The sequence below is a fragment of the Nannospalax galili genome, unplaced genomic scaffold (genome assembly GCF_000622305.1).
Source record: "Nannospalax galili isolate Female #2095 unplaced genomic scaffold, S.galili_v1.0 scaffold801, whole genome shotgun sequence".
In the NCBI taxonomy this organism is placed as follows: Eukaryota; Metazoa; Chordata; class Mammalia; order Rodentia; family Spalacidae; genus Nannospalax; species Nannospalax galili.
Genome location: NW_008345222.1, coordinates 1,421,369 through 1,435,619, shown reverse-complemented (window position 1 = coordinate 1,435,619; position 14,251 = coordinate 1,421,369). Strand labels below are relative to the sequence as shown.

The window sequence follows — 14,251 nt, the reverse complement described above, 5'->3', positions numbered from 1 at the left end:
ATGAGCCTGAACAGGCCCGACAGAATGTGCCTGTATTTCTACTGCCCACAAATGAAAGCTTTGCTGGGTATGAACTTCTGGGATTTGTGTTCAGACATGGCTCTACTGTTTTATATCATTAAAAAAACTATAGTGACTTGACTGTTTTATGAATTTAATTTTTATGTTTGTTTATTTTTGTCTATGTGTGTTGGTATGCCATGGTAGAGGTCAGAGAAAAATTTGGGGGGAATTGGTTCTAGGAATGGAACTCAGGCTGTCACCTTGGTGGCAAGTACCCTTAACCACTGAGGTGTGTTGACAGTCCAAATTTTAATACTTGTCATAGTTATATAGCCAGAATCAGAATTGAAACACAAAACACAAATTCCATCATGCCCTAAAATCTCCTCATGCTGCCCCATTTTCAACAAGCCCTTCCAGTCCCAGGGAAATCATTTATCTGTTCTCTGTTCCTACAGAATCATTTAGTGTGATAGCTCATTTCAGTTGTCTACTTGACTAGATTTGAAATCACCTCGGAGATACCTCCGAGCATGCTGTGAGGGTAGTTTCTGGGAGGTTTAACAAAGGTAAGATGAGCACTCCCTAAATGGGGTGGGGTCCTGGACTCAATACAAAGGAAGAAAGGAGAAAGTGAGCTGGGCACTAGCATTCATCTGTCTGATTCCTCACTGCAGGTGCTGTGTGACCAGCCACTTTATGCTCCCACCACTATGCCCTGCCCATAATGGATTATACCCTCTCTTAAATCATGAGCCTAAATAAATCCTTCTTCACTTTCAAGTTGCTTCCGTGAGGTATTTGGTTATAGCAATGAGAATAGTCACTAACACAGTGTGTATCTTTATATACCAGCATCTTTTGATGAGCATGTTACCTTTGAACCATTATGTGTATCAGTAATTCATTCTCACTGTACTTAGTGGTATTGCACTGCATTGGTGAGCCACAATGTACCTATGTTTCCTTATGGTCATCCATTACCTCCGGCTCTTACAATCTTTCCACCGCTCTTTCCACAATGGTCCCTGAGTCTTGGGTGGCAGAGGTTTGATACAGGTATCCCGTTCAGGGATAAGCACTCTGAAGTCTCTTATTCTCTGCGCTTTGGCCAGTTGTGACTTTTTGGGTCACCATCTGTTGCACAAAGAAGCTTCACTGGTGAAAGTTGAGAGGTGCATTAATACTCTTTCTGCCACTGTTCCACTATGCCCCCTGAGCCTTAGGTGTAGAGATTGGATTGTAGATGTGTCACTTAGGGTTGGGCACCTCACAGACACTTATTCTCTGTGTTTGACCAGTTGTGGAACTTTTTAATAATCTCTATGTTGCAAAGCTTCTTTGATGAGTGACGAGTGGTATACTTGCTACACTAGTCAGGAGCTCTCTGGTCAGAGGAACAGGAGTGGGAAGGGACCTAGGCCGAAGGCGCGCCCATGGGGACACAGTGGGCCAGTTCTGACTAGCTAAGCAGAGTAGATGTGAGCCTTGGAGCAGGGCTGGTCCCAAAATAGGGGGATGGTAACCCAGCGGGTGGAATCTCATTGTAGAGATATTTTGATTTTTTAAAAAATACAATTTATCAAAAATTTCAATGACTAATACTCCTGGGGTTATATTTACAAGCCTTTTGTCCAAACACCATACACATTTCTTCTGTCTGTGGCCATTTTTTATGAATTTTTGCACAAGGAGTGAGATAAAAGTTGAGGCTTTATGTTTTTGTGTATACACACTAATACCCAATTGCTCCACCACGATTTATTGGAAAGATTATTTTTTCCCACTGAATTGTTTTTGTAACTTTATCAAAGTATTGAACAACCATTTCTGTGCCCTGCTTTGTTCCATGGTCCCCACTTTTCTTACTACCTTGTGGTCCTTATTACTGTAATGTTACAGTAGCAGTGAGCACGGAATTCCAGGAGCCATCTAATATTTTCATCAATGTAATTTTTATAATTTCTTACTATATTCTAAACATGTATTCTTATATTTGCAGACAAGTGTACATCTCACAACTTAGCACAGTATGGTAATCGAACAAGATTTGCATAATGACAAAGGCAGTTGACGTGTCACGGTAGATGGGGAATTTCACAGGGTCCACCTCTAGATGAAGAGCTACAGGCAATCAGTGGATGCTGAGGGAGGGAGAATCAGTTTTCTCCAGGGACGAGCTCCCTGAGAGGTTATCTAATCCCAAATGGGCAACTATAAACACACCACATGCACTAAGTTCCTGTGTGTGTGTGTGTGTGTGTGTGTGTGTGTATAAATGCATATGTGCATGTGTATGTAACAATAATAAAGAAAAGAACAAGAACTTGAGGGGAAGGTGGACTGGGAGGGATGGAAATAGTGTAAACACAAAACCTATCTATCAAATTCTCCAAAATAAAACAATTTTGGCTTCTGAGTCCTTTGTCTATCCACATATATTTTAGAAACAGCCTGTCTACACCTATAGAAATATTCCTATTGTGATAGTCACTGAAAGTAGATCAGTTTTAGGGGAACTGATAGCTGCGTTGAGTCTTTTTAATGTGAATAGTAGTCTCTTCATTTATTTAAATCTTCTTTTAGTAAGGTTTTGTGGGTTTTGACATATAGATTCCACATACATGTTGTCCTTTCTATACCAAAAATATGCTTTGGTGGGATTTTCTGTGAATTGTTCTGCTCTTAATTTTTAAAACAAATTTATTTATTATTTTTATTTTATGTGTATGTGTGTATTGCCTGCATGTAGGTAAGTGCACCCGTGTCGTGCGGTGCCCGCAGTGGTCAGATCTCCTGGGACTGGAGTTATGGACAGTTATTGGCTGCCATGTGGGTACTGGGATTTAAACCCCAGTCTTCTGCAAGAACAACCAGTGTTCTTAACCGCTGAGCCATCTCTCCAGCCCCCTCTTAATTTTTTTTTTTTTAAGCGTGTGTATGTGTCTGTGTGCATGTGAGTGAAAGTGGTCATGAGGAACAGAGGTATCAGATTCCCAGATGTGGATGCAGGGAAGCAAACTCAGGTCCTCTGTAAGTGCAGTAAGAGCTTTCTTATGATTTAAAAATTTTGTATATATGAGTGTTTTACCTGCATGTAAGGTGCACCATGGGCATACAATGCCCATGGAGGCTAGAAGGAAGCTTTGGAATCCCTAGAACTGAAGCCTCAGGTGGCTGTTAGCTGCCACATGGGTGCTGGAAAGCAAACCTGCGTCCTCTGCAAGAGCAACCAATGCCGTTAACCACTGATCCATCTTTTCAGCTGCAATGGTTCTGCTTTGTAATCTTCAGTTTCTATGCTCATTGGTAGTGTACAGAAGTATGATGACTTTTTACAGACTGGCCTTGTGCCCTATGACTTTGCCAAACTCACCAGTTAGCTTTAGAAACTTTTTCCTTTTGTGCATTCCTTGGAATTTTTTTTATATAAGTAGTCATATTATTTGTGAATGGGGCAGTCTTTTTTTTAATTTATGATTTTTTAACAGAGCATAGGGTAGTGGTTTATTTACAAAAGAGTGGGCTCCCCACATTTATGGCTGCACCATAAAGTCCACATTCAAATACAGATCCCTGTGACCTCCCGACAGCTGCACAAAATTGTGACAGAGGTGCCTCTTGGTGTTCTTGGCTTATATATCCTTTGCCCCTACCCCGCATGCAGCTAAAGTCAACTGATTGGGTGGGAGGAGTAATTGACTCCCCCCCTCGACTCCTTCATGAAAGTGGGAAGGAGGTGTGACTATAGCTTGCTGGCATAGTGGTCAGAGGTCAGTTAACACTCCGCCCCTTCCTCTCGCTCTTACATTCTTTCTGCCAACCTCTTCTGCAAAAGTCCCTGAGCCTTGGAGGGGATGGTAGGTGGGGGATGACCTTCCTTCCTTTGTGGCAAGGCACTGAACTTTTGGGCCTCTCCGTCATCTGTTTTTCCATGGGTTGTTGTCCAGTTTGAGTGGGATTCCATCTACTATGAAAACACACAGAAAGAAACAAGAACATCTAAACAGTAGCTGCTATAATAACTTAACCTGTGGGCGTAAACACCAATGCTCCGTCGGTACTTTAGCAGGTGCGTCATTTCCATCTAACAAGGCAATTGCAGTGACTTGAATAGGGACAGTCTTAATCCCAGTTTGTTGAATGATTTAGAAAAAGAATTGAGTGGATATTGAGCATGATTAAATACTTTTTCTGCATCAATTAATATGGTCTTTGTTTTTTTCTTTGCTGTATTAATATAGTAAATTACATTGATTTTTAAATGTTGAGCCTACATTGTATTCCTACAATAAATTTCCCTTAGTCAAGATACAGTGTGTGTGCATATGTGTGTGTGAGAGAGACAGAAATAGAGAGAGAGAGGGAGAGAGAATGAGAAATAAGGAGAGATTAAGAGACTTACATATGCACATAAATGACTTGCTAATATTTTATTGAAATCATATGCATGGGCTTTCAGTTATATTTGTTCAGAATGTTTTAAACTACTAATTCTTTTAAGTTTTCATACAGGTTAAGCATATTCTTTCCTATACTAATTTTATTTTTTAAGTATACATAGAAATAAATTAAGTCATTCTTGGCAAGTTTTGATAATTTGTGACTTTCAAGAGACTGATTTATTTTCAGTAAGTTGTAGATATTTTTTTTAAAGGCAGGGTCTCACTGTGTAGCCCTGGTTGGCCTGAAAGTTGCTATGGTGACCAAGTTGGCCTTGAATTTATAGAGATCCATCTGCCTCTGCCTCCCCGGTGTTGGGACTAAAGGCCTGCACTACCACACCTGACTCAGGTTGTAAATGTAAGTCATAAACCCATTCATGATATTTCCATTTATGACTGTACAGTTGTACTTTGTTTCTCACCATGAATGTACTCATGCCAGGTGCATAGTTCTGTTATTTGGGCTCCATTTAACTGAAGCAAGCAATACAGAAGGAAAGGCAATGGAAAATTGCCTGTATACTTAGGTCATTTGTGCTTAAAGTTCTGATTCCAATCCCCAAATGCCTCTTACCATTTTTTGTCCCTAGACAGCTGTTCTATGCTTTTTTCTCATGTTTTGGTTGCATTCAATGGGAAAGGCTCCTCATTTCATCTTACTTGTAACTTAAAACTGAATTATATGTCAGTATATTAGTGAGGGCCATACTGGAGATAGTGAGACAGCCTACTTAGTAAACTCTTCTAGACTCCAGGATCAGGATGAGAGATAATGATGGTCTCTCATAGGAAAGTGGCAGGTTAATGGAGAAAAGTGGGGACCTGGAGAGATACATACTATATAGAATTAAGAGGATGTGATGATGGATTCAACACAGGGTGGAAAAGTTGAAGGAGTTCAGTGTAGCCCTGAATTAGCTGGATCAGGACCCTGAATGTGAAGAGATGCCATTTAATATCAAGGTGAATAGAGATGGAAGGACGGGTCTAGAGGGAATTGTTTTAGTTTGCAGTATGTAGAGTTTAAGGTACTCGAAAAGTATTCAGGTGGAGACATACAGAAGTTAGTTTACCAAGAGTCTGAAGTTAGTCTGGGCTTAAGCCTAGATTATGGACTTATTGGTTATAGTTATAAGAGGGGGTTGGTTTTTACCACTCAACATTTGTTTATCTCTGGAAACCCATCCTTAGCTATTGGATACCTGAAGGACCAACTTACTCTCAACTCTACAAGTGGGCCTTAGTGGACTAAAGAATCATTATTTCCATTCTTTCTGGCTAGAGATTAATTCAGGGTTAGACTTACTGAATTTCGTCATCAGAATAAAGTCTAATAAGTCTTTCCTATAACCTTAAGAAGACACACTTTCTAATCAGAGTTGCACAGACAGGAAGTAAGGCTTGAGGACCCTGCTGCCTTATCTCTTCCTCAAAGGAAGAGTCATCTGAATGTACACCATCAGGAGAGGAGGCAGAGCCGAGGGATGCTGGAAATCATTGAGCAGGCCTCGCTGTTACTGGTTGAGCCTCCAGTTCAACTATGCTAAGTCTCCAGGCTTCTCACTTGTTTGAGCCAGTGTTTTCCGTGTTTCCTAAAATAGGTTAGATTAGTTTTCTATGCTATGTGTAGTGGTTTGAATGAGAAAAATATAGGCTCATGTATTTGAACCTTTAACCCCTAGTTGGTGGCACTGTTTGAGGACGTTTTAAAACCTTGTTGTGCGAGAGTCATTTCTTGGGACATACATAGACACACACACACACACACACACACACACACACACACACGCAAACACAGTCTAGGAAACCCATGACAGACCAAAGTTATGACTGCACCAGTGTCCAACTTGGTGAACTAATGAGTTTTTGTTGAGGCTATTAACAAGAGCCTAGGTGTGGGTTACTTATAGGACCAGGAAGGACTCAAAAGTAGAGGCATCGCCAAAAAACCCACTGCAACGTGAATGATGACTCACAAAAGCCGCAGCATTTGAATTCTACACAGGTCGCAGGCAGCTCCACAGTCAAAGGATTTCTCTCTGCAGTTTGGCTGGTCTGGCTCCTCACCCAGCAGTTTAGTCCTTTTTAATATTGCTGGGGAGGGACCCTGGAGAGATTTCCAAGTTTCAGTTTTCCCAGACATGTGACCTTTTGTTTACCTCTGAGCTTCCTGACCCTCCCCCTCCCCAATGGAGGGAATGCTTCAATGTGGAGGAAACTGCCACATAACAGACCTTTGGTAGGTGGAGCCTCGTTGGAGGAAGTGCGTCACTGGAGGGAGTTTGAGGGTTTATGCTTTCACCCCAGTTCCTGTTCTCTTTCTGTTTCCTGTATTTGGATGAAAACGTGATCAGCTAGCGTCCTGTTCCTGCTGCCTTTTGCCTTGCCTCAGCGGTCATGATGACTCTATCCTCTAGAACTGCGAGCTAAAACAAACCCTCTATTCCCTGAGTTGCTTTTTGTCAGTGTATTTTATCGCAGCAACAGAAAAATAACTAATGCAGTGTGTTTCTAGAAGAGTGTTCTGATTGGCACAGGAGCATCAAGAGACGTATAGCAGCTACAGTGATGAATGAGAATGTGGTACAATGTGTCCACAGAGAGGAGACACGAGGGACACCTCTTCAAGTGACAGGCAGAGAGGCCCACAAAGAAGCATGAGAGGAATGCTCAGAAAGACAGAAAGTTGTCCTTGAAGCCCAGAAAAAGAATGAGTGAAAAACAAAAGCGTGATTAACAGTGTGAAATACTTTTGGGGGTGCGGGGAGTCAGTCAAGGTAAGAACTGAGAAGGAAACTTTGAATGTACCAAAAAAGGTTTGTAAAAACTAGCCGTGTCTGCCAAACTAGAAGGTTCTTAGGGCTCATCGCTTTGCACCTTTTCTGCAGATGAGGAAACTGAGGCAATGGAATGCTTGGTTTTTTGTTCATGTTTTGAAAGTGGTAGATACAGAATACAGTACATAGAGACCTGGCTTTACCAGCTCTTCAAGACCTAGTTTTATTCTTTACCTAGCACTCGAGTCTTTTTATGACATCTCTTTGAAGCTTGTGCCAGTTTTTTGTTTGTTTCATTTGTTTTCATTTGCTCTTTCAAGTCATTTATTCAGTTTGCAGTGATAGCCTTTGAACAGAATCAACAAATCTTACTAAACAAAATTCATGCACACACGGGACCCCAAATAGGCCACAACAGTCCCCATGGAGCTCCAGAACCCTCCTAGGCAGCCCAGCTAGGAAGTGAAGTAGAAAGCCTGTGTCTTCAATGCATCTACTGAGAGATCATTCCCTGGACCAATGGAGACCTTGGTTTCTGACTCTTTATACCACATTCTATGTATTCCACAGAGCAGATCCAGGCCAAGAAATTGTATGCATCCAGAGCTGATCCTTAAGAAGGTCAGATTTTTAGGAAACTCAGAAGGACAAGTCAGATTTTGAATTTTAAGGAAACCCTTGGTCAACCAGAACCATCTCCTCATAAATCCATTTACCCACTCAGTAAAGCCAAGTACTTGCTAAGTATGCATGAGGCCCTGGGTTTAATCCCTCACACTGCATAAACTGGTTATGGTGGTGCACACCTGTAATCCCAGCACTTGGGAAATAGAGGCTAAAGGATCAAGGTCATCCTTGTCCACACAGCAAATCTGGGGGGGTCTCAAAAAAAACCACATAACATCAAAATTTGGTTGCATATTGATATCCCTACTATGTAGAGGTAAGATCTATATCCTTTCCTCTTTCTTAATCTGGGTGGGCTAGTGGTGGCTTTGACTTGTTAAATGTGAAAAACAGTGACACTGTGTGACTTATAAAGCTAAGTCATAAGAGATTATGCACTTTTAATTTGTTTTAATTTGTTTTCTCTTAAAATTCTTGAGCCACTATGCAGGGAGGTCACAGGTAAGAGCTCTAGTCATTTTCTATTGAGCCCCAACCTTTGAGTGACATACCCCTTCCCCACCACCTGGGACTATATGAGTAAAGACTTCAAGTTATTGCAACCCTCAGCCATCTGGATTGCCTATCTGAGACCTCAACATTGTGCAGCAGAGACAAGTCACACTGGTTATGTTGTGTCTGAATTCTTTGACTAAGAATCTGTTCAGAAATGACTGTTAACATAGTTTGTCATGCAGGAATAGAAAACTGGAAAAGTAGATATCTTTAGTGGTATCCCATTTTAAGATAAAGACACTGGGCTTCAGAAAGATTAAGCAACTTGACCTATGTCTCATAAGTGGTCAGCACAGACCCATGTCTGAACAGAGGTCTAAGTTATTGCATAATCCACTCTCCCCATTATCCTAAATGTCTCCTACTGGATTAGGTTTCTGATATCTCCCAAGATACTCATTACTGTTTTTCAGACTGGGGATATTTCTTGTACTATATAGACTGCAATGACTAGAACTGTACTAGAGAAACAGTCTTAGTGATACATTTGATTTACATTCTTTTTAGATAACTGAGGGATTTGCTCTGCAATGATTTCTTTTCTGGTTTTATTTCCCCTTCATATCCACAGGCAGGAGCCAGACACTTCTGCCAAAACTGACAGCTCTACTCCTCTCCCCATATTGCCCCCAGTGTATCAGTACCCAGTGGTCCCCATTAAATCCCAATCATGCTTGAGAGAGGGCTGATTCAGCTTCCTCTATTATCCCCAGGAAGAGCTAGAGATGAGCAAATCTCTTATTGGAGTAATTCTAGGAGCTGAAGCAGAGCCATGGCAGGAAGCCACCCACTAACTAGAAACCCAGGACATCAATCAGCCAAACTGATTTCTCTGCTTCCACAGTCATTTAAACAGTTATCACCGCCCCAGGCTTTGTCCAAAGTTACTCAACCAATGGGTTCCTGGGTGATAAGTCACCGAAGCTTCACTCCACTGTCTCTGTGTCCTGGGGCTGTCTCTTTACTCAATTCTCAAAAGGGGTTGAAGTTCATTTATTGCACTCTAAAAAGAAGATTCTGCACTGCTTGCGCACACATTCTGATTGTAGCAGGAAGATGAAAAGGAGCCTGAGGTCTGCTCAGATATCAATATACTTCCCATTTGACACCCTGCAGTGGCAAGGATGTTTAAATTCACTCCACTGCACCCCCTACTGGTACCCTTCTTCAACTGCAACAGACACGTGGTGCAGCCTTGGGAGGCTCTTTGTAGACAGGGGTAGCATGGGGAGGAGAGCCCATAGTCATACAGCTTCCTTTCCTCGTTTTTAAATAGGGAAAACTGGGAGAAGAAAAAAAAAAGTGATTCATCCAAGGTTGATTCGTGAGGTTTAAGATTCGAACTAGCCTCCCCCAGGCTAACAGTTTTTACAGACTCCAAGAGTAAACACATTGAGTGGCTATGACTGGTAGCAGAGTGTGGAATCAAGAGGACAGCCACATCTCAATCTAAAGTTCTGCTGGTTACATCTATTGTGAGAAGGCAGTCCATATAGCCTCAGTTTTTTTTTCTGTAAAATAAGGATAAAAATAAAGCAAAATATGGTTTTCATTTATTTATACACCCATTAAGAAAATCATTGAAGATGAACTATGTGCCAGGCCATGGGCTGGGTACTTGGGCTATAGCAATGACGAGGATATTGCTGCTGGCTTTGGGGGTATTGGTTTATTGAGTATAGTGGATGACATACACACAGCAGAAATATAACAACCTTGGAAAGGAAACTATTTTTCCCATGGTCTCCCCATTTTCCAAGCATCATGAGACTTGTGGCCTTGATCAGCTTTATCAGTCCAAGAATGCTGATAACTTGAAGAGATTAAGTTGTTTAAATGTCAGGACCACATAAATCTCTGTATTTCATAGTGTGCCTGGCCCTCCAATGTGCTCAGTAAATATTTGCTTGACTGTATGACTGCTCCAAGTTCTGGCTCTTGCTGTCTCTGATTCTTCTTGTTCACCTTTTTTGTTCTGGTTCCATCCAGCGACTCATCATCTCTTTTCTTCACCAACTAGACCTGAGATTTGTATGAGGCTGGTCCTTAGGTATGTAGAATATGCTATTTTTTTTGACTGAATACATACATGTCTAGTTCCTATTGCCCTCTACTTGCTAGAATTTGGGACATGGTGAGCTCCAGAAAGGCATATTTTCTCTGTCTTTATACCTTCGTGGCATCTGATATTGTGGATTATCCATGACAGGTACTCCAGCCACTGTCATTTGTAAATGTAGTGTTCTATTCCAAGCAGGTTGCATTGAATTCCTCAGGACCTTCAATATCCAGCCCATTCTACCATCCCTTTAGTAAAATATGCTTTCATACTGGCCTCCTTTCTGTTCCCTAAACATGTTATCTTGTTCCCACTTCAGGAAGTTGCTATTGTTACTTCTGTTTGGAATTGTGCACCCACCATATGTGCCTGTCTCATTTCCTGGTTCCCTTGCATCAGGTCACCTTCTCAAAGACCACACTCATAATCACCTTATCTAAGAGAGAATGCCCTACTGTATGTCTCCCTTTGCTGGCAGTTATATGCAAAGGTCACTTGTGTGCTTCTATATCATTTGTCTTCTGTGCTGGAATGTAAGTGCCATGGAGTCAGAAACCTTGTTTCTATTATACCTGATTGTATCCTGAACTCCTGCAATATCAGGACATAGTAGGCACTCTATAAATATTGTAAAATCAATGAGTGGATAAAAATAGTATCCCATTCAATTCTGCTCAAAATGAGTCCCCAGCCAGTGGCCACACTCACTAGCTCCAGTCTGATGACCTCAGACTGCTTCCCTCAGACGTCTTCACACCTAGTTTTGATGCAGAGCTACTTTCATTATTGGGTGGCAGATAAGGGTGAAATCAGTTGAAGGAGGTGTCAATGAATTTTGTGTTTTCATTTTCCAGAAACAGGCTGTGGAAAGGCTCTCTCACTTTTCCATAATGTTTTAAAATAATCTTGCTAGGACTGTATGCTCACTATAGAACTGCCACAGTGTGTGGTTACTAAGGACCCTGTCTTCCCAGTGTATCCAACTAACAAGAAATGCCAAGTGGCGACAGCTAAGGAAAAGGAAATGTCAGGTTTAGATTTCAAGATATGGAAAAATGAAGATGTTACTAATACCCAATGAAATGTTGGCTCATTCTCCCTCTCTCCACTCCCTTCCACTGGGCTTCATTTTCTGCCTCAGCATGCGCACCCCCTAATGCTGAACAGCAGGAATTTGCTTTTCAGCACCACAGACAGCAACCGGCGAGCCACCTAGGAGCCAGAGGAAGCCAGAACTTGGGGCACTCCTGCAGCCAAACAAAAATTTACCAAGTATGTCTTGGGGCTAGGCACACTGGAGAATACAGAGATTTATGTGGTCCTGACCTCTAAACAACTTAATCTCTTCAAATCATCAACATTCTTAGATTGATAAAGCTGAGGTCAGGGTCACGTGCTTCCTGATGCGTGGAAAATGGGAGCCTGTGAGAAAACGCTTCTTTTCCGCGGCTGTATTTCTGCTGTGTGTGCATGTCAACCACTACACCCACTAAGTCGCCACCTTCAAAGCCAGCTAGTCATTGTTATAACTCAGGTTCCCGATAGAGAATATAGGCTACCCTTTAAGAAACAGGCATTTGGAGGCTGAGAAGATGACTCAGCAGTTAAGAGCACTGGTTCCCCTTGCAGAGGATCTGGGTTTGGTTGCCAGCACCCACATGGTGGCTATCAACTCTACAGCTCCAGTTCCAGGGGATCCGACTCCGTCTTCTGGCCTCCATGGGCATTGAATGACATGGTTGCACTTACATACATGTAGGCAAAACACACATATAAAATAAAAAATAAATTTTAAAAAGAAATGAGTGCTTTAGAACAGGAATTCTTAAACTCTTTCCACTTACAAATCCTTTTTGGGCAAGAAAAATATTTTTAATTTTTTTAAAAAAATTAGTTTTTGTTTATTTTGTTTATTCACTGAAGAAAACTAATTTCCCTCCCCCAACAGCCATCACTCCCAGCAGCTCCTCAGCTAGGGGAAGCAATCTATTTTAGATGGATATGCTTGCTTATTCTTACATAAAGAGTTAAATCTTGGCTGAATATTTGATACTGTGGGATACAGAGCATCTTCAGTGTTTTCTAGAGTTGATTGACGGTTTGATTTTATAATTGTCACTCTGAGAAGGTTACTTTGCATAAGTACGCAGTACAAAATGTCAGAAGTAGCTTAAGGCCCTTTTATAAATTGTTGGAAATTTTGTCCTAATCTCAAGTCAAAATTCATTGTATGTATGTGTGTGTGTGTGTGTGAAACGAATCAACAATTCTAATAACAATTTTTTAAAGCCAAACATTCTAACACAGGACAGTCCCAATGTGTAGTAATTTGATACGTGCTGAGGAACAATTCGAGGAAACTATTGAGTCTTTATGGCATTTTTTAAATGTATCACTTGTTTAATTAAGTTCTTGGTAAGAGATTTAGAACATCAATTTGTGAGGATACATGCTATTTGTCAAAGCAAAGGGAGATCACAGGTAGCCCTTGAGCTGAGGAACAGTTTTGATCTTTGGCAAAATTTGTGAGTGTACAGCTTTCTGACCTCCCTCACGCTGCTCTCTACCTCATCTCTTCCTCTGGTGGAAGGTCTCCTTTCATGGTGCCGAGGAGGCTTCCGTAACTGCTTCTTCTCGAAGGAAGCGTCAGTGAGGTGCTTGCTGGGGGATTTTCACGTTGCTGATACCGACTTTTGTGGAGGTGGCAATGACGAAGTTCTGGTGTGTTCTATGAGAGGAACTCAGTTGAAGGCAACTGGCCCAGTCACAAGAAGAAAGCCACTGGTCAGCTGCTCCAGGAAAAGCACTCTCTTGCTCCTGTGGCGCCGTCCTGGGGGTGACGGTGGCCCTCAGCGTTCTCAGGTGCTTTTGGCCATGGCTCAGCTGCTTCCAAGGCGCATCTTCAATAGGATAAAACCCAGGCATTTTGTGAAGCTTAACGACACGGTTGCCACCATTGTTGTCTCCACCAACAGGTTTTTGTGACAGAGGAAGAACCTTCTTCTATTTTTCCTTCAGACCTTGGATTTAGCAGCTGAGTACTTCTGAGTACTTCTGTTTTTGTACAGAACCTTTCTGGAATACATAGCAGACTGGGGGTGTCTACCAATTCTTCTAAACCAGGACGGGGTTTCGACTGCAGTGAAGTTTTTTTCTTCTTCAGCATTTTTTTTTTTTTGGTGTTTTTGAGACAGGGTCTCCCTGCAGCCCCAGCTGTCCTGGAACTCACTATGTAGACCAGGCTGGCCTTGAAGTCACAGAGATCCACCTGCCTCTGCCTCCCGAGTGCTGGGATTAAAGGCGTGCGCCACCATGCCTGGCTAGCTTTTTAACTTTAGGGTCTCCCTTTAACCTTGCTTGCACTGGCGCCTGCAGTGGGCACCTGCAGCACCATCACCAGCCTTCTTGACTGCGAGTTTCTTCACTTTTGTATCAGGCTTCTTAGCCTCTTCGCCCGCCATCTTGGAAGACGGGAAAGAGAACTAAGATCCCAGGTTCTGGTCCTGTTAACTGTAATTAAACCTCTGTGTTTCTAGAAGAACAGAAAATCTAACATGTCCATAAAAACACTGCAATTCATACCATAAAACAGACTAGAGCCTGAGCCAAGGTGTTCTAAAATACATTTGTTGGTGTTGTGTAGTATCCACGTGTGTGTTCAGAACCAAGGCTGGAGTGAAATGGCATGCTCACCAAGGACAAGTGCTGCCAGAGACACTCGGAGTCACTACGTGTTTGATTTTCAGTTAGTTGTTGGTTATTGTGCTTTCAGAGGCTTTTTACTA

The 14,251-nt window shown here is 41.9% G+C and overlaps 1 pseudogene; it reads right to left on the bottom strand.

The window, feature by feature from the left end:
* Positions 1-12,890: 12,890 nt before the first annotated feature.
* On the bottom strand, positions 12,891-13,927 carry LOC103740710 (annotated as a pseudogene).
* Positions 13,928-14,251: the final 324 nt, after the last annotated feature.